We start from the raw sequence: 18,957 nt of genomic DNA on the forward strand, positions 1-18,957 counted from the left end.
TGAGCTCATGCATTCGTTATCTAAAGTTTCCCCAGAGACAGAGACCCTAAATAGCCAGAAAAGAGGGTTTGGCTACCTAGGAGAGAGGAAAGGCTACTAACACCTGAAGGAGCCTATCACAAGGAGTCTCTGACGTCACCTGGTGGCACTGGCCACTCAGAGCAGTCCAGTGTGCCAGCAGCACCTCTGTTTCCAAGATGGCAGAGGTCTGGAGCACACTGGAGGAGCTCTGGACACCTCCCAGGGGAGGTGCAGGTCAGGGGAGTGGTCACTCCCCTTTCCTTTGTCCAGTTTCGCGCCAGAGCAGGGGCTAAGGGGTCCCTGAACCGGTGTAGACTGGCTTATGCAGAATTGGGCACATCTGTGCCCAACAAAGCATTTCCAGAGGCTGGGGGAGGCTACTCCTCCCCTGCCTTCACACCATTTTCCAAAGGGAGAGGGTGTCACACCCTCTCTCAGAGGAAGTTCTTTGTTCTGCCATCCTGGGCCAGGCCTGGCTGGACCCCAGGAGGGCAGCTGCCTGTCTGAGGGGTTGGCAGCAGCAGCAGCTGCAGAGAAACCCCAGGAAGGGCAGTCTGGCAGTACCAGGGTCTGTGCTACAGACCACTGGGATCATGGAATTGTACCAACAATGCCAGGATGGCATAGAGGGGGCAATTCCATGATCATAGACATGTTACATGGCCATATTCAGAGTTACCATGGTGAAGCTACATATAGGTAGTGACCTATATGTAGTGCACGCGTGTAATGGTGTCCCCGCACTCACAAAGTTCAGTGAATTGGCTCTGAACAATGTGGGGGCACCTTGGCTAGTGCCAGGGTGCCCTCACACTAAGTAACTTTGCACCTAACCTTTACCAGGTAAAGGTTAGACATATAGGTGACTTATAAGTTACTTAAGTGCAGTGTAAAATGGCTGTGAAATAACGTGGACGTTATTTCACTCAGGCTGCAGTGGCAGGCCTGTGTAAGAATTGTCAGAGCTCCCTATGGGTGGCAAAAGAAATGCTGCAGCCCATAGGGATCTCCTGGAACCCCAATACCCTGGGTACCTCAGTACCATATGCTAGGGAATTATAAGGGTGTTCCAGTAAGCCAATGTAAATTGGTAAAAATGGTCACTAGCCTGTTAGTGACAATTTGGAAGAAATGAGAGAGCATAACCACTGAGGTTCTGGATAGCAGAGCCTCAGTGAGACAGTTAGGCACCACACAGGGAACATATACATGCACACCTATGAGCACTGGGGCCCTGTGTGACAGGGTCCCAGTGACACATACATATAGGCCACAAACCTATGAGCACTGGGGTCCTGACCAGCAGGATCCCAGTGACACATAACAACCATACTGAAAACATAGTGTTTTCACTATGAGCACTGAGGCCTGGCTATCAGGATCCCAGTGAGACAGTGAAAACAGTGACAAACACCCTGACATACACTCACAAACAGGCCAAAAGTGGGGGTAACAAGGCTAGAAAGAGGCTACCTTCTCACACAACCCCCCCCCAAACGAAGGACAATAAGGTAACCTTGGCCAGTTGAGATTTTATTGTCTAAGTGGTGATAAGTAGAGAGTAGCTCTGCAATAGACTGGTTACTCCCTTTATCATCCACTATATGGTTACTTTCCTGTGGGGATGTAAACCACCCTGTTTGAAGTTTTTTTAGCTAACCAACAATGTGAAGATGTATTTTCAGAGTTTCTATCAGTAAGTTTTAGTTTAGAGCAGTGGGAATTATCCACTGAACCTATTTGTAATGATGGAAATGCCAGACAGGGATGCTGTCTCAGTAAAGCCATAGCTGGACAAAAACGTTGTCCATTTGGCTGCAAGAAAGAACAGGGATGCTGTTTCTCTTGAGTTGGAGCAGGGCAGGGATGCTGTCCTATCAGCTCCACACTAGGGCAGGGGTGCTGTCCTAAGTGTTGTGAGGCAGTGCAGAGTTTCTGCACTAAAGTTTCTCTGGGAGGGTTGGAGGGATGCTCCATGTTAACTAAACTGGTGCTGTTTTTCTCACCAATGTTAGTTATCCCACAGAGAGGTACTTCCACCTCAGGGAGTCCAGCTTTGCCAGCTGATGATTCCCTTGGAACAGGTGCCACCCCAGGAGAGGTTTCTCCCACCACAGGAATAGTATCCTGAATGGTAGGGTGGTTAGGGGATACTGTGATACCCTTTTTACCTGTTGATGGAGAGGGATCCTGAGTTTTCAGGCCTTCTCTCCTTTGCTTTTTCATTTCACTTGGAATGAGAGGGAACAATTCCTCAGGGATGCCCAGCATGGCTGCATGGGCATAAAACTCTACATCAGCCCAACCTGAGGTCTCTAGGTCATTACCTAAGAGACAGTCTACAGGTAAGCTAGGTGAAACCACCACCTGCTTAGGGCCAGTAACTCCACCCCAACTAAACTGAATTATAGCTAAGGGAAGAAACTTAGTGGAGTTATGGACATCAATAATTTTATACTGTTGTCCAATGATGTGTTGTTCAGGAGGCACTAGGTTTTCAGTCACCAAAGTGAAACTGGCACCTGTGTCCCTGTAGGCCAAGGCCTCAACACCATTTATTGAAACTGTCTGCCTGTACTTATCCATTGTAAGGGGACAAGCAGCCAGTGTGGCAAGGCCAATGCCACTAGGTGTGACAGAAACTGTCTTGGGACTGATTACATCAGTTTCCACTATGGACCCATAAGTGAACCCAACTACACCCTTTGCTTGACTGTTGCCAGCAGTCCCACCACTAGTACCACTACTGCTAGGGGCACTAGAGCTTGATGTATTAGTGGTGGTAGGCTCAGGGGGTTTACCTGGACAGGACTTATCCCCTGGCCTATGGCCTCTGTTTTTACACACAAAGCACCAAGGCTTTTTAATGTGTGCAGGTTGGGAAGAAGAGGAAGAATTTGTTTTATCCCCACCCTCTGAAGAGTGTTTAAGATTTGAAGTGGGATCTTTGGTTTTACCCTTATCCCCATGCTTATCTTGAGATTTTTCACCATCTTTCTTCTTATTGCCATCTTTGTCACCCCCTGTATGAACTTTTCTGTTCACCCTTGTTCTGACCCATTTGTCTGCCTTCTTTCCCAATTCTTGGGGAGAGGTCAGATCAGAGTCTACCAGGTACTGGTGCAACAAATCAGACACACAATTATTAAGTATATGCTCTCTCAGGATTGTGTTATACAGGCTTTCATAATCAGTAACTTTACTGCCATGTAACCACCCCTCCAAGGCCTTCACTGAATGGTCAATGAAATCAACCCAGTCTTGTGAAGACTCCTTTTTGGTCTCTCTGAACTTTATCCTGTACTGTTCAGTGGTTAAGCCATAACCATCCAGGAGTGCATTCTTAAGAACTTGGAAATTATTGGCATCATTTTCTTTCACAGTAAGGAGCCTATCCCTACCTTTTCCACTAAATGATAGCCATAGGATAGCAGCCCACTGCCTTTGAGGGACATCCTGTACAACACAGGCCCTCTCAAGTGCAGCAAACCACTTGTTAATGTCATCCCCCTCCTTATAAGGGGGAACTATCTTGTGCAGATTCCTGGAATCATGCTCTTTTGCAGGATGACTATGGGGAATACTGCTGCTGCCACAATGGGTATCTAAACCCAACTTCTGTCTTTCCCTCTCTATTTCTAAAGACTGTCTATCCAAATCCAGCTGTTGCTTCTTGAGCTTCAGTCTGGTTTGTTCCACTCTCAATCTATTGAGCTCCCTTTCTAACAATCTGTCATCAGGGTGGGTGGGAGGGACATTTCTAGATACAGAGGTATGATGGGAATGAACAGAAGGAGACCTGTCCCTTACAGAGGGCACCCTAACAGCTTGGCTACCAGCATAATGTGAGATCACATCATCAGTATGGTGTGATTCAACCTCTGTACCAACTATGCTAGACTGTCTAGTAATGGGCAGGCTGAGAAGTTTCTTTCCTGAACCTTTTCCTGGGGGAGTCCCTGGATCAGATTGAGAACCATTAGCTACTTTTTCTACAGATTGGGCACTTATGGCCTTATCCTGTACTCTAAGCATATTAATTAACAGTTCTAAGGAAGGATTCTTCCCTACACTCAAACCTCTCTCTATGCAGAGACTCCTTGCTCCTTTCCAGCTAAGGTGATCATATGCAAGTTTGGACAGTTCAACATTTTTTTCTGTGCCAGACATTTTTTTGAGAGAGTTAAAGTGATAGAAAAAGGGAAGAAAAAAAAAAGTTTTCAGAACTTTTTGGAAAGACAGAAAAAACTTTTTTAAACTTTTAAGAACTTTTTGAAAGTTTAGAAGTACTTTTCAGCACTTAGAAAAGAGTGAAAAGAGGAAATGCAAAACTTTTTGGCTATGTGTATATACACTGACCTTGTTTTGTATATTTTTCTCTTATGAAAAGTACAATGACAAGAGTGGTAAGTAGTCTCAAGCACTTATCCCACCACTGCACAACCAATGTATGAGGCTGGACTGGTTTGTAGTGAGTACCAAGGGGTACTTGCACCTTGCACCAGGCCCAGTTATCCCTTATTAGTGTATAGGGTGTCTAGCAGCTTAGGCTGATAGATAATGGTAGCTTAGCAGAGCAGCTTAGGCTGAACTAGGAGACGTGTGAAGCTACTACAGTACCACTTAGTGTCATATGCACAATATCATAAGAAAACACAATACACAGTTATACTAAAAATAAAGGTACTTTATTTTTATGACAATATGCCAAAGTATCTTAGAGTGTACCCTCAGTGAGAGGATAGGAAATATACACAAGATATATATACACAATAGCAAAAATATGCAGTATAGTCTTAGAAAACAGGGCAAACAATGTATAGTTACAATAGGATGCAATGGGGAAACATAGGGATAGGGGCAACACAAACCATATACTCCAAAAGTGGAATGCGAACCACGAATGGACCCCAAACCTATGTGACCTTGTAGAGGGTCGCTGGGACTATTAGATAATAGTGAGAGTTAGAAAGATAACCCTCCCCAAGACCCTGAAAAGTGAGTGCAAAGTGCACTAAAGTTCCCCTAAGGACAAAATAGTCGTGTTAGAGGGAAAATGCAAGGAAAACACAAATCAGCAATGCAACAACGATGGATTCCTGACTGAGGGTACCTGTGGAACAAGGGGACCAAGTCCAAAAGTCACAAGCAGCTCGGAGATGGGCAGATGCCCAAGAAATGCCAGCGGTTGGTGCAAAGAAGCTCTTACTAGGCTGAAGAACTGTGAATACTGCAGGAACGACAAGGGCTAGAGACTTCCCCTTTGGAGGATGGATTCCCCACGCCTTGGCGAGTCGTGCAGAAGTGTTTTCCCGCCGGATGGACGCCAACAAGCCTTGCTACACACAAATCGTGCGTTTGGCGTTTTTGGACGCTGCTGGGGCCCAGGAGGGACCAGAAGGTCGCAAATTGGACCTGCAGAGAGAGGGGACGTCGAGCAAGACAAAGAGCCCTCACTGAAGCAGGTAGCACCCGGAGAAGTGCCAGAAACAGGCACTACGAGGATGCGTGAAACGGTGCTCGCCGAAGTTGCACAAAGGAGTCCCACGTCGCCGGAGACCAACTTAGAAAGTCGTGCAATGCAGGTTAGAGTGCCGTGGACCCAGGCTTGGCTGTGCACGAAGGATTTCCGCCGGAAGTGCACAGGGGCCGGAAAAGCTTGCAAAGTCGCGGTTCCCAGCAATGCAGCCCAGCGAGGTGAGGCAAGGACTTACCTCCACCAAACGTGGGCTGAAGAGTCACTGGACTGTGGGGGTCACTTGGACGGTGTCGCTGGATTCGAGGGACCTCGCTCGTCGTGCTGAGAGGAGACCCAAGGGACCGGTAATGCAGCTTTTTGGTGCCTGCGGTTGCAGGGGGAAGATTCCGTCGACCCACGGGAGATTTCTTCGGAGCTTCTGGTGCAGAGAGGAGGCAGACTACCCCCACAGCATGCACAAGCAGGAAAACAGTCGAGAAGGCGGCAGGATCAGCGTTACAGAGTTGCAGTAGTCGTCTTTGCTACTATGTTGCAGGTTTGCAGGCTTCCAGCGCGGTCAGCGGTCGATTCCTTATCAGAAGGTGAAGAGGGAGATGCAGAGGAACTCGGCTGAGCTCATGCATTCGTTATCTAAAGTTTCCCCAGAGACAGAGACCCTAAATAGCCAGAAAAGAGGGTTTGGCTACCTAGGAGAGAGGAAAGGCTACTAACACCTGAAGGAGCCTATCAGCAGGAGTCTCTGACGTCACCTGGTGGCACTGGCCACTCAGAGCAGTCCAGTGTGCCAGCAGCACCTCTGTTTCCAAGATGGCAGAGGTCTGGAGCACACTGGAGGAGCTCTGGACACCTCCCAGGGGAGGTGCAGGTCAGGGGAGTGGTCACTCCCCTTTCCTTTGTCCAGTTTCGCATCAGAGCAGGGGCTAAGGGGTCCCTGAACCGGTGTAGACTGGCTTATGCAGAATTGGGCACATCTGTGCCCAACAAAGCATTTCCAGAGGCTGGGGGAGGCTACTCCTCCCCTGCCTTCACACCATTTTCCAAAGGGAGAGGGTGTCACACCCTCTCTCAGAGGAAGTTCTTTGTTCTGCCATCCTGGGCCAGGCCTGGCTGGACCCCAGGAGGGCAGCTGCCTGTCTGAGGGGTTGGCAGCAGCAGCAGCTGCAGTGAAACCCCAGGAAGGGCAGTCTGGCAGTACCAGGGTCTGTGCTACAGACCACCGGGATCATGGAATTGTACCAACAATGCCAGGATGGCATAGAGGGGGCAATTCCATGATCATAGACATGTTACATGGCCATATTCGGAGTTACCATGGTGAAGCTACATATAGGTAGTGACCTATATGTAGTGCACGCGTATAATGGTGTCCCCGCACTCACAAAGTTCAGTGAATTGGCTCTGAACAATGTGGGGGCACCTTGGCTAGTGCCAGGGTGCCCTCACACTAAGTAACTTTGCACCTAACCTTTACCAGGTAAAGGTTAGACATATAGGTGACTTATAAGTTACTTAAGTGCAGTGTAAAATGGCTGTGAAATAACGTGGACGTTATTTCACTCAGGCTGCAGTGGCAGGCCTGTGTAAGAATTGTCAGAGCTCCCTATGGGTGGCAAAAGAAATGCTGCAGCCCATAGGGATCTCCTGGAACCCCAATACCCTGGGTACCTCAGTACCATATACTAGGGAATTATAAGGGTGTTCCAGTAAGCCAATGTAAATTGGTAAAAATGGTCACTAGCCTGTCAGTGACAATTTGAAAGTAATGAGAGAGCATAACCACTGAGGTTCTGGTTAGCAGAGCCTCAGTGAGACAGTTAGGCACCACACAGGGAACATATACATGCACACCTATGAGCACTGGGGCCCTGTGTGACAGGGTCCCAGTGACACATACATATAGGCCACAAACCTATGAGCACTGGGGTCCTGACCAGCAGGATCCCAGTGACACATAACAACCATACTTTTAGAAGTACTTTTCAGCACTTAGAAAAGAGTGAAAAGAGGAAATGCAAAACTTTTTGGCTATGTGTATATACACTGACCTTGTTTTGTATATTTTTCTCTTATGAAAAGTACAATGACAAGAGTGGTAAGTAGTCTCAAAGCACTTATCCCACCGCTGCCACCAATGTAGGAGGCTGGACTGGCTTGTAGTGAGTACCAAGGGGTACTTGCACCTTGCACCAGGCCCAGTTATCCCTTATTAGTGTATAGGGTGTCTAGCAGCTTAGGCTGATAGATAATGGTAGCTTAGCAGAGCAGCTCAGGCTGAACTAGGAGACGTGTGAAGCTACTACAGTACCACTTAGTGTCATATGCACAATATCATAAGAAAACACAATACACAGTTATACTAAAAATAAAGGTACTTTATTTTTATGACAATATGCCAAAGTATCTTAGAGTGTACCCTCAGTGAGAGGATAGGAAATATACACAAGATATATATACACAATAGCAAAAATATGCAGTATAGTCTTAGAAAACAGTGCAAACAATGTATAGTTACAATAGGATGCAATGGGGAAACATAGGGATAGGGGCAACACAAACCATATACTCCAGAAGTGGAATGCGAACCACGAATGGACCCCAAACCTATGTGACCTTGTAGAGGGTCGCTGGGACTATTAGAAAATAGTGAGAGTTAGCAAAATAACCCTCCCCAAGACCCTGAAAAGTGAGTGCAAAGTGCACCAAAGTTCCCCTAAGGACAAAATAGTCGTGTTAGAGGGAAAATGCAAGGAAAACACAAATCAGCAATGCAACAACGATGGATTCCTGACTGAGGGTACCTGTGGAACAAGGGGACCAAGTCCAAAAGTCACAAGCAGCTCGGAGATGGGCAGATGCCCAAGAAATGCCAGCGGTTGGTGCAAAGAAGCTCTTACTAGGCTGAAGAACTGTAAATACTGCAGGAACGACAAGGGCTAGAGACTTCCCCTTTGGAGGACGGATCCCCCACGCCTTGGAGAGTCGTGCAGAAGTGTTTTCCTGCCGGATGGACGCCAACAAGCCTTGCTACACACAAATCGTGCGTTTGGCGTTTTTGGACGCTGCTGGGGCCCAGGAGGGACCAGAAGGTCGCAAATTAGACCTGCAGAGAGAGGGGACGTCGTGCAAGACAAAGAGCCCTCACTGAAGCAGGTAGCACACGGAGAAGTGCCAGAAACAGGCACTACGAGGATGCGTGAAACGGTGCTCGCCGAAGTTGCACAAAGGAGTCCCACGTCGCCGGAGACCAACTTAGAAAGTCGTGCAATGCAGGTTAGAGTGCCGTGGACCCAGGCTTGGCTGTGCACGAAGGATTTCCGCCGGAAGTGCACAGGGGCCGGAGTAGCTTGCAAAGTCACGGTTCCCAGCAATGCAGCCCAGCGAGGTGAGGCAAGGACTTACCTCCACCAAACTTGGGCTGAAGAGTCACTGGACTGTGGGGGTCACTTGGACGGTGTCGCTGGATTCGAGGGACCTCGCTCGTCGTGCTGAGAGGAGACCCAAGGGACCGTAAATGCAGCTTTTTGGTGCCTGCGGTTGCAGGGGGAAGATTCCGTCGACCCACGGGAGATTTCTTCGGAGCTTCTGGTGCAGAGAGGAGGCAGACTACCCCCACAGCATGCACAAGCAGGAAAACAGTCGAGAAGGCGGCAGGATCAGCGTTACAGAGTTGCAGTAGTCGTCTTTGCTACTATGTTGCAGGTTTGCAGGCTTCCAGCGCGTTCAGCGGTCGATTCCTTATCAGAAGGTGAAGAGGGAGATGCAGAGGAACTCGGCTGAGCTCATGCATTCGTTATCTAAAGTTTCCCCAGAGACAGAGACCCTAAATAGCCAGAAAAGAGGGTTTGGCTACCTAGGAGAGAGGAAAGGCTACTAACACCTGAAGGAGCCTATCACAAGGAGTCTCTGACGTCACCTGGTGGCACTGGCCACTCAGAGCAGTCCAGTGTGCCAGCAGCACCTCTGTTTCCAAGATGGCAGAGGTCTGGAGCACACTGGAGGAGCTCTGGACACCTCCCAGGGGAGGTGCAGGTCAGGGGAGTGGTCACTCCCCTTTCCTTTGTCCAGTTTCGCGCCAGAGCAGGGGCTAAGGGGTCCCTGAACCGGTGTAGACTGGCTTATGCAGAATTGGGCACATCTGTGCCCAACAAAGCATTTCCAGAGGCTGGGGGAGGCTACTCCTCCCCTGCCTTCACACCATTTTCCAAAGGGAGAGGGTGTCACACCCTCTCTCAGAGGAAGTTCTTTGTTCTGCCATCCTGGGCCAGGCCTGGCTGGACCCCAGGAGGGCAGCTGCCTGTCTGAGGGGTTGGCAGCAGCAGCAGCTGCAGAGAAACCCCAGGAAGGGCAGTCTGGCAGTACCAGGGTCTGTGCTACAGACCACTGGGATCATGGAATTGTACCAACAATGCCAGGATGGCATAGAGGGGGCAATTCCATGATCATAGACATGTTACATGGCCATATTCGGAGTTACCATGGTGAAGCTACATATAGGTAGTGACCTATATGTAGTGCACGCGTGTAATGGTGTCCCCGCACTCACAAAGTTCAGTGAATTGGCTCTGAACAATGTGGGGGCACCTTGGCTAGTGCCAGGGTGCCCTCACACTAAGTAACTTTGCACCTAACCTTTACCAGGTAAAGGTTAGACATATAGGTGACTTATAAGTTACTTAAGTGCAGTGTAAAATGGCTGTGAAATAACGTGGACGTTATTTCACTCAGGCTGCAGTGGCAGGCCTGTGTAAGAATTGTCAGAGCTCCCTATGGGTGGCAAAAGAAATGCTGCAGCCCATAGGGATCTCCTGGAACCCCAATACCCTGGGTACCTCAGTACCATATACTAGGGAATTATAAGGGTGTTCCAGTAAGCCAATGTAAATTGGTAAAAATGGTCACTAGCCTGTTAGTGACAATTTGGAAGAAATGAGAGAGCATAACCACTGAGGTTCTGGATAGCAGAGCCTCAGTGAGACAGTTAGGCACCACACAGGGAACATATACATGCACACCTATGAGCACTGGGGCCCTGTGTGACAGGGTCCCAGTGACACATACATATAGGCCACAAACCTATGAGCACTGGGGTCCTGACCAGCAGGATCCCAGTGACACATAACAACCATACTGAAAACATAGGTGGTCATTCTGACCTCGGCGGTAAAAGGCGCCTACCGCCGGTCAGAAATCCTCCATAATCCCGCCGCGGTCGCGGAAACCCGCCACGGTCATTCTGACCCGCAGAAGGCAAACCTCCGAAAATCCGACCGCCACAACAGACCGCCAGACCAGCGGTCGGCGGAAAGGTGGAGGTGACCAAACCTCCACCGCCACGCCAACAGAAATACGCCCATGCCATTACGACCCACGAATCCACGCGGCGGTCATTCAAACGCGGTATTCCATTGGCGGGACACACCGGCGCGGTCAGAATACACACAAACGAACAAAACTCACCCACATTGGACGATTTGAATCCCACACACCTGATACACATACACACACCACTCCCACACACACAATACAATATAAAACACCCACCCACATCACCCACAAACCCCTACGCTTAAAAATTCGTAAAGAAGACAAGAGCGAGACACCAGCATCCAAAACATAACAGCCACAGCCACTCAACACCATCACCCACACACTATCCACACACAAAACAACACACACCACCACACTCAACTCACTTAAATACACATACTCCACCCCACACATCATACACACCACCCCATGGCACCCCAAAGACAACCCCGCTTCACAGACGAAGAACTCAGGGTTATGGTGGAGGAAATCGTTCGTGTAGAGCCCCAGCTGTTCGGCACACAGATACAATACACCAGCATTGCCCGGAGGACGGAGCTATGGCAGAGGATTGTCGACAGGGTGAACGCAGTGGGACAGCACCCCAGAAATCGGGAAGACATCAGGAAGCGATGGAACGACCTACGGGGGAAGGTGCGTTCCATGGTATCCAGGCACAACATCGCCGTGCAGAAGACTGGCGGAGGACCCCCACCTCAACCCCCACAATTCACATCATGGGAGGAGGAAGTCTTGAACATCCTGCATCCTGACGGCCTCGCAGGAGTCGGCGGAGGAATGGATACTGGTAAGTTGAAGCTTCAATACTGCTTCCCCCCCACCTGCATGCCAAATCAGACCCCAACCCTCACCCCCATCCTCGAACCCCACCCTCACCCCCACCCCCATCCTCACCCCCACCCTCACCCCCACCACCATCCTCACCCCCACCACCATCCTCACCCCCACCCCCACCACACCTATTCCCCGCCAATGTCTCACCATCACAACCCACACATCCCAAAACCTAGGCCTGCATGCGTCCACTAAGCATGGACACCCATCACCAAAGCATGCCCAATGCATATACACATCCCCCCCACAAGCCACCCTCACCAAAGCCCCCACACACGAATGCCAGCACTTGGGGACACGGGAACCCACAGATACACCCATATGCCACACATTGAAACTATAACCATACCTCTATACCCCTGCAGGACCCGACCATCAACACACCGCGGCGGAGGGGCCAGAATTATCCACACCCCCCACCCAAGAGGCCGTCAGCGATGACAGCAGCTCTGTCGATCTGGACACCGATGACCAGCCCGGACCATCGGGGACCTCTGGACAATCGGTTCCCCTCACACAGGCACAGGCCACTATAGACCCTAACCCCTCTGGTAACACCAGCACAGCTCCCACCCAGCGGGCCCATGCCTCTGTCTCCAGGGCGCGTCAATCTGCGGTGTGTCTACCACTACAGGGCACCCAGGATAACCCACCACCCCAACAACAACAGGGACCTGGGGGCAGTGGTAGTGGGCACACCGGCCAGGGGGCAGAGGCCCAGGGAAACAGGGCAACTCGGCGGGCAGCTGTGCGACAGGGGGGGGAGGAGAGGCCCAGGGAACCCACTCTCCACGAGGTCCTCACCACCATCATGGGAGCATACAACCGCTCCCAGGAGACGATGGCGACGGTACTGGCCCGGTTCCAGGAGATCCAGGTGCTGCAGGAGGAACACTATCGGGGGTACAGGGAGGACATCAGAGCCATCAACACCACCCTGGTTACCATGGTAGGGCTGCTGCAGGACCTCGTAAACAGCAGGGCGGACACTGAACAACACCCAAGGGCCCCTGCCACTAGCCTGGACCAAGAACAGCCATCCACCTCCGCCGGCGCTAGTGGACAGGAGGCCCCCGCACAGCAGCAGCCCACCAGACCCCCACCTCCTGCAGGAGAAGAACCACCCCGCAAGAGGGCCCTGAGATCTCGCAAGACAGAGTAGGATGTCAAGACCCCCGCCAGCAATGGATACCACCTGATGTCATCCCACTGTCCCACATTGTCACCCTGTCCATCCTCGAACTGCCCATGCTCCATCTCTCCACAGGCCTCTGGACAATGCACCTGTGTGACTGTTACTCTGGACTCTGCCATGGACATTCCTTCACCATAGCCCCCACCCACTTGAAACCACCCATCCCATTTTGAGCACTTCAATAAACACCTATTTTGCACCAAAATATCAGGAGTCTGGCTGTGATTTCAATAGATTGTAATTGACATGACAGTGCAAATATGTCCTTGTACATGGTGAAGTCAACAAACAGCTGCCACAAAGCTGTAGTCCATGGGGAAACGAAGCACAGGACTCGTAGTGGGGACCCCAGATCTGAAATAGGGAGGGAAAAGCCAAAACTCAGTCATCATACACTGGGGCAAATAGACAGGCAGCAGAGATGCTGCAGAGTAGTTAACATTTACTAAATTATCTTTGAAATGTTACCTGTGTCCTATTGGAAGTACTTGTAGAGATGATGTAGTAGGTAATACTAGAACTATAGGAGAAGGGAGATTCTAGAATGTGAGAGAGGAAGCTGGGAGCTGTGCCAGGGATGCTGCTCATGGCTGTGCTGGAGATGCTGTACATTGGATATGAAATAAAAGAAAGGTGGAACTAAACCTTGTTGAAGATTCATCTTTACATTGGCGACGAGGATCACGCCGTGCAGGAGACGGATTGTAATTAAATAGAGCATCTCCACTCCTGGAAACAAATTTAGAGTCTTAACCTATGAATTCAAAAAGAAAGATACGGAACAAGAAGGAAGGAAAAAGAAACTACTGATGGAAACTTCAAACATTCATTTTTTTGAACTGGTGAACTGATGAGCAAGAAAAAATCATTATTTAAAACCTGACGGTTTATCCCTGAAAACCAATTGGTTTTATAGGAGGAAAATATTTAAAGGACCTCGTGAGAAAATTGAAGCGGAGGCTGAGCGGCTCTATAAGGGTAATTAACAAATCTTTTAAACCGTCTACGCCCGCGCGCCTGTATAAGGTTGTGTATATATATTTAAATATTCAACCGAAGCAAGCGCGTGCTCCTGCCAGCGCGTCTCTGCCAGCGTATGCACACAGCAGTCGGTATGGCGCTCGCGGCAGTACTCGCGGTCGGCATTTTCATAAACAAACACACCGCGAGCACTGCACGTGTTGCTGTCGGCGTTTCCTTAGCAACGGGCGCACACAGCTTTTGAATACAAGCATACTACGAGCGCAATTAATGCGAGTGGAAAACCTGCACAAATAAAATACGGATAATTAAACAAATAAAAGAAAAGAACTCACGTGCACACCTAATGTCTCTATCTTTCACTTAACCTTCATCTGGAAAAATTGAAATTGAAAAGGGACTTACTAAAAGAAATTGAAGAAAGACTTTACATAGGTTCTATATTGCTTTAAGAAAAGACTAAAAAAAAAAAAAAAAAAAAAAAGTGTATAGATTGAAATTATTAGTATAATTGACTAATATTTACAATATTTATCGATCTAAACAAATTATGGGTGATCAAAATATGTCTTCTCCACCACCCTTTTTGCCAACCCCTGGAGAGCCATCCATTCCATGGAAACAGTGGAAAAAGATGTTTTCTACCTACCTGCTAGCAATTGGAGGTGATCGTTACAGTCCAATCCGAAGACAAGCAATTCTTCTTCATCATTTAGGCATAGAGGGAAGAAGGATCTATGAGGATCTACCTGAGGTTTCCTTAGGTATGGGCGATGGTCAGCCTTCCAATCTATTTGAAATGTCCTTACAAATGCTAGATTTGCAGTTTACACCTAAAACTAACTTAGTCTTGGAACGTTATAAATTCTTTTCAAGGATGCAGAATGCTGATGAAGATGTAGCATCATATGTTGCAACCTTACGTGGTCTTGCATTGTCTTGCCGCTTCGAACAGTTATCTGATTCTTTGATAAGAGACCAGATTGTAAGGTGTGCCTACAACAAAAAGATAAGGGAGAAATTACTAATGAAAGATTCTAATTTGGACGAGGCAATACAAATTGCTAAGACTATGGAGCACACGGCTGTGTGGCTACTGGAAATGGATGGTTCAAATAAAGATGGGAAGCAGAATATTGTTAATGAAGTAAGAGATAAGAACAAATTCCCAGTTGAGGAAGTGAAGAAAAAAGTGACAAGAAATTGGGAGGACCTGAATCGTGGAAGATTTGCTGCAAGGGAAGTGAAATGTTATAGATGTGGAGCACCTGGGCACATTGCATCAAGCAAGATGTGTGCTGCAAAAACCGCTATATGTCGCAATTGTGGGAAAAGAGGGCATTTTGCCAAAGTCTGTAAATTCAAAAACAACGAAGGTGGCGGACGTGCAATTCAGGAAAAACATTTTATACACAATGTTGATCTGGAAAGTACAAGTATTTTGGAGAAACCTCATGCTCAAGTGTTATTGAATGACATACCAGTTAAATTGTTGGTAGATTCTGGGAGTCTGTTTACCCTCATTGCGAGAAAAACTTATGAGGAATTGTGGAATAATCAGGGTGAGGAGGAAATGCTGGAACCCGATATAAAAGCTATGGGATATGCAGGGAAAAGAATAGTGATGATAGGTATGATCTGGATGACGATCGTTTTCAAAGGAAGAGCAGTGAAAGGAAGAATATATATCACGGACTTTGGTACCAATCTATTGGGTTGGCGTCACCAGAAAGATTTGGGGATAGTCCTGAATCCCAATGCCAAAGAGCCTGTGATGTTAATGGAAAAAGGAAAAATTTGTGAAGTTAATGAAAATTCTCGTCATCCTTTGATTCAAAAGCATCCACAAGTTTTTTCTCTGAGATTGGGAGTCTTGAGAGGATTTTCTCATAGAATTGTATTAAAGAAAGGTGCAAAACCGGTTGTTCATAAAGTACGTGGCATACCTAACTTAATGAAAGACCCTTTAAAAAGTGAATTGGATAGATTGTTGCAGGATGGCATCATTGAACCTATTGAGTCTTCAGAATGGCTTGCTCCAATTGTAGTGGCACCCAAGGAAGGGGGGAGGATTCGTCTGTGCATCGACCTTAGAGATTTGAACAAAAATATTTGGGTGGACAGACAACCGTTGCCAAATATTTCTCAGATGTTGTCTGTAAAAGGTAAAGGGTGCATTTTTAGTGTGTTGGATATGTCTTCAGCATATCATCAGATAAACTTACATGAAGACTCTAGGCACTTGACTTCCTTTATCACGCCTCTGGGGGCATTTCGTTATAAGAGGATGCCTTTTGGATTAGCCTCTGCCTCAGCTGTTTTTCAAAGACTGATGGAGGAGATTTTTGGGGATTTGGAAAAAGTGTTATGCTTTCAGGATGACATTTTAATTGTGGGTAATGATGAAAGAGAGCATAACCACTTATTTGAGGAAGTGATGTCCAGATTGGAGAAGAGAGGCTTAACCATTAAGGAAGAGAAGTGCCAAATTGGGAAATCTGAAGTAACTTATCTGGGACACTCTATTAGTGGAAATGGTATTAGACCTAAGAAAAGTATTGTGGCTGCAATTGAGAAAGCACCTGAGCCAACTAATAAGGATGAATTGAGATCTTTTTTGGGTCTTGCAGAGTATTGTGCCAAATTTATAAGGAACTTCACGGAGATAGTAGAACCTTTAAGGAGATTGATGAAGAAAGGAGTAACATATGAGTGGTGTGAGGACTGTAGATGTGCGTTTCAGGATGTGAAAAAATATATTTTGAGTGCTCCTACTCTAGGCGTCTTTGATGTAACAGCAAAGACGTATGTAACCTCGGATGCGAGCAATGTAGGAGTGGGAGCGGTCTTAACGCAGGTAAAGGATGGTGATGAGTATGTTGTAGGTTTTGCTTCCAGACGTTTGCAGGGTGCAGAATTATCGTATTCTGTAATAGAGAGGGAGGCCCTGGCTTGTTGCTGGGGAATTAATCATTTCAAGTTTTACTTGTGGGGAGTGCCTTTTAAATTAAAGACGGACCATAAGCCCTTGATTTATATTTTTAAAGGGGGGCGAGGTTTAGAGGGGAATGTAACACCGCGAATTTCAAGATGGTTGTTATCTATAATGGAATATAATTTTGAAGTGGAGTTTGTAAAAGGTAAGAGGAATGTGGTGGCGGATTGCTTATCAAGAATGCCTGTGGAAGTGGATGAAATCGGAAGTGAGGTAGTGGAGAATTTTGTGGGAACTATCTTGGGTGAACTGGCCTTGAGTGAAAGTGAATGGGCCAATGCTAAGGCGAGCGATTTGGTTATGAATAAAGTGGAAAGTAAAATAATTAATGGGTGGACATATGAGGATGAACATGATGGTGATGTGTCTTCTTACTTTAGGATCAAGGATCAACTGAGTATATTGGAGGGTAGGTTGTATAGGAAGAGTCAAATGGTACCACCAGAGGGGGTAAGGAAGCACATTATTGACATAACACACCAGGGACATTTAGGACGAGGTGTGATGAAAAGGAAAATAAGACAATTGTTCTGGTGGCCAGGGATGGATAAACAAGTGGAAGAGACAGTGAAACATTGTGTGCCTTGTGGTAATAGTGACAAAACTAAGATTTTAAGGCAAGCACCTCTAGCTCCCATGACTTTTCCAAAAAGACCTTGGGAAAAACTAGCTGTTGATTTCATTGGTCCTGTTTTTAAGTTGGGTGCTAGGAGTAAGTTCATTATTGTACTTGTTGACTACCATTCAAAGTGGTTTGTAATCAAAATTGTTGACCAGGTGGATACTACAAGAGTCATAGAATTCTTTGAAGAAGTTTTTTTAGAAGAAGGAATTCCAAAAACTATTGTATCCGACAATGGGGTACAGTTTGTGTCACGTAGAATGGTGGAATATTTACGGAAAATGAGTATTAATCATGAAAGAGTTGCTCTATTTCGGCCACAGGCCAATGGTTTGGTTGAAAGGGTTAACAGACTGATAATGGATAGTATTCAATTATCCTTGGCTAATCATCTCTCTTGGAGAAGTGAATTATGTAAGATGATGTGGACATATCGCACAACTCCACATTCAGTCACTGGGGTGGCACCGTTTGTGTCTCTGAAAGGGAGAATGCCTGGTGTGAAAGAATGCCCGGTGTGGTTAAAGATTAAAAGGAATGTAAGAGTGTCCAGGGAAGCAATGGTAAAGAGAGTAGAGGAGATGCAAAGGAAAAGTATCCAACAATATAACAAAAGAATGTGTGTAAAATATGGCCACATAAATAAAGGAGATTGGGTAGTGACAAGGAGAAGTGGAATAGTTGTGAAGGGGGACAGCAAATACTCCACCCCTCAACGTGTGAAGGAGGTCAAAAGAAATGTAGTAGTTTTAGAAGATGGCTCTTCCTGGAGTATGGGAAGTGTGTGTAAAGTTCATCATTAAGTTGTTAAAATGCAAAGTTCTTAGTTATTTATAGAACTTATATTGTAGCTTGTGTCAATGTTATTGTCTTATTTCTATGTATATAATCTTATTTATGCTTTTCTTTATTTGTTAGGTGTGGTATATTATATAAGGGGGGGGAAGTGTAGAGATGATGTAGTAGGTAATACTAGAACTATAGGAGAAGGGAGATTCTAGAATGTGAGAGAGGAAGCTGGGAGCTGTGCCAGGGATGCTGCTCATGGCTGTGCTGGAGATGCTGTACATTGGATATGAAATAAAAGAAAGGTGGAACTAAACCTTGTTGAAGATTCATCTTTACAGTACTGTTCAATGATTCTGTCCCTGTTGTCTGTTTCAGCCCCGTCGTCTTCCTCCTCGTCACTCTCCTCAGGTTCCACCGCTGCCACAACACCACCGTCTCGACCATCCTCCTGCAGGAAAGGCACCTGGCGGCGCAAAGCCAGGTTGTGAAGCATGCAGCAGGCCACGATGATGTGACACACCTTCTTAGGTGAGTACATTAGGGATCCACCGGTCATATGCAGGCAGCGAAACCTGGCCTTTAGGAGGCCAAAGGTGCGTTTGATCACCCTCCTAGTACGCCCATGGGCCTCATTGTACCGTTCCTCTGCCCTGGTCCGGGGATTCCTTACTGGGGTCAGTAGCCACGACAGGTTGGGGTACCCAGAGTCCCCC

Source organism: Pleurodeles waltl, chromosome 4_1, assembly GCF_031143425.1.
Source record: "Pleurodeles waltl isolate 20211129_DDA chromosome 4_1, aPleWal1.hap1.20221129, whole genome shotgun sequence".
NCBI classification, from domain to species: Eukaryota; Metazoa; Chordata; class Amphibia; order Caudata; family Salamandridae; genus Pleurodeles; species Pleurodeles waltl.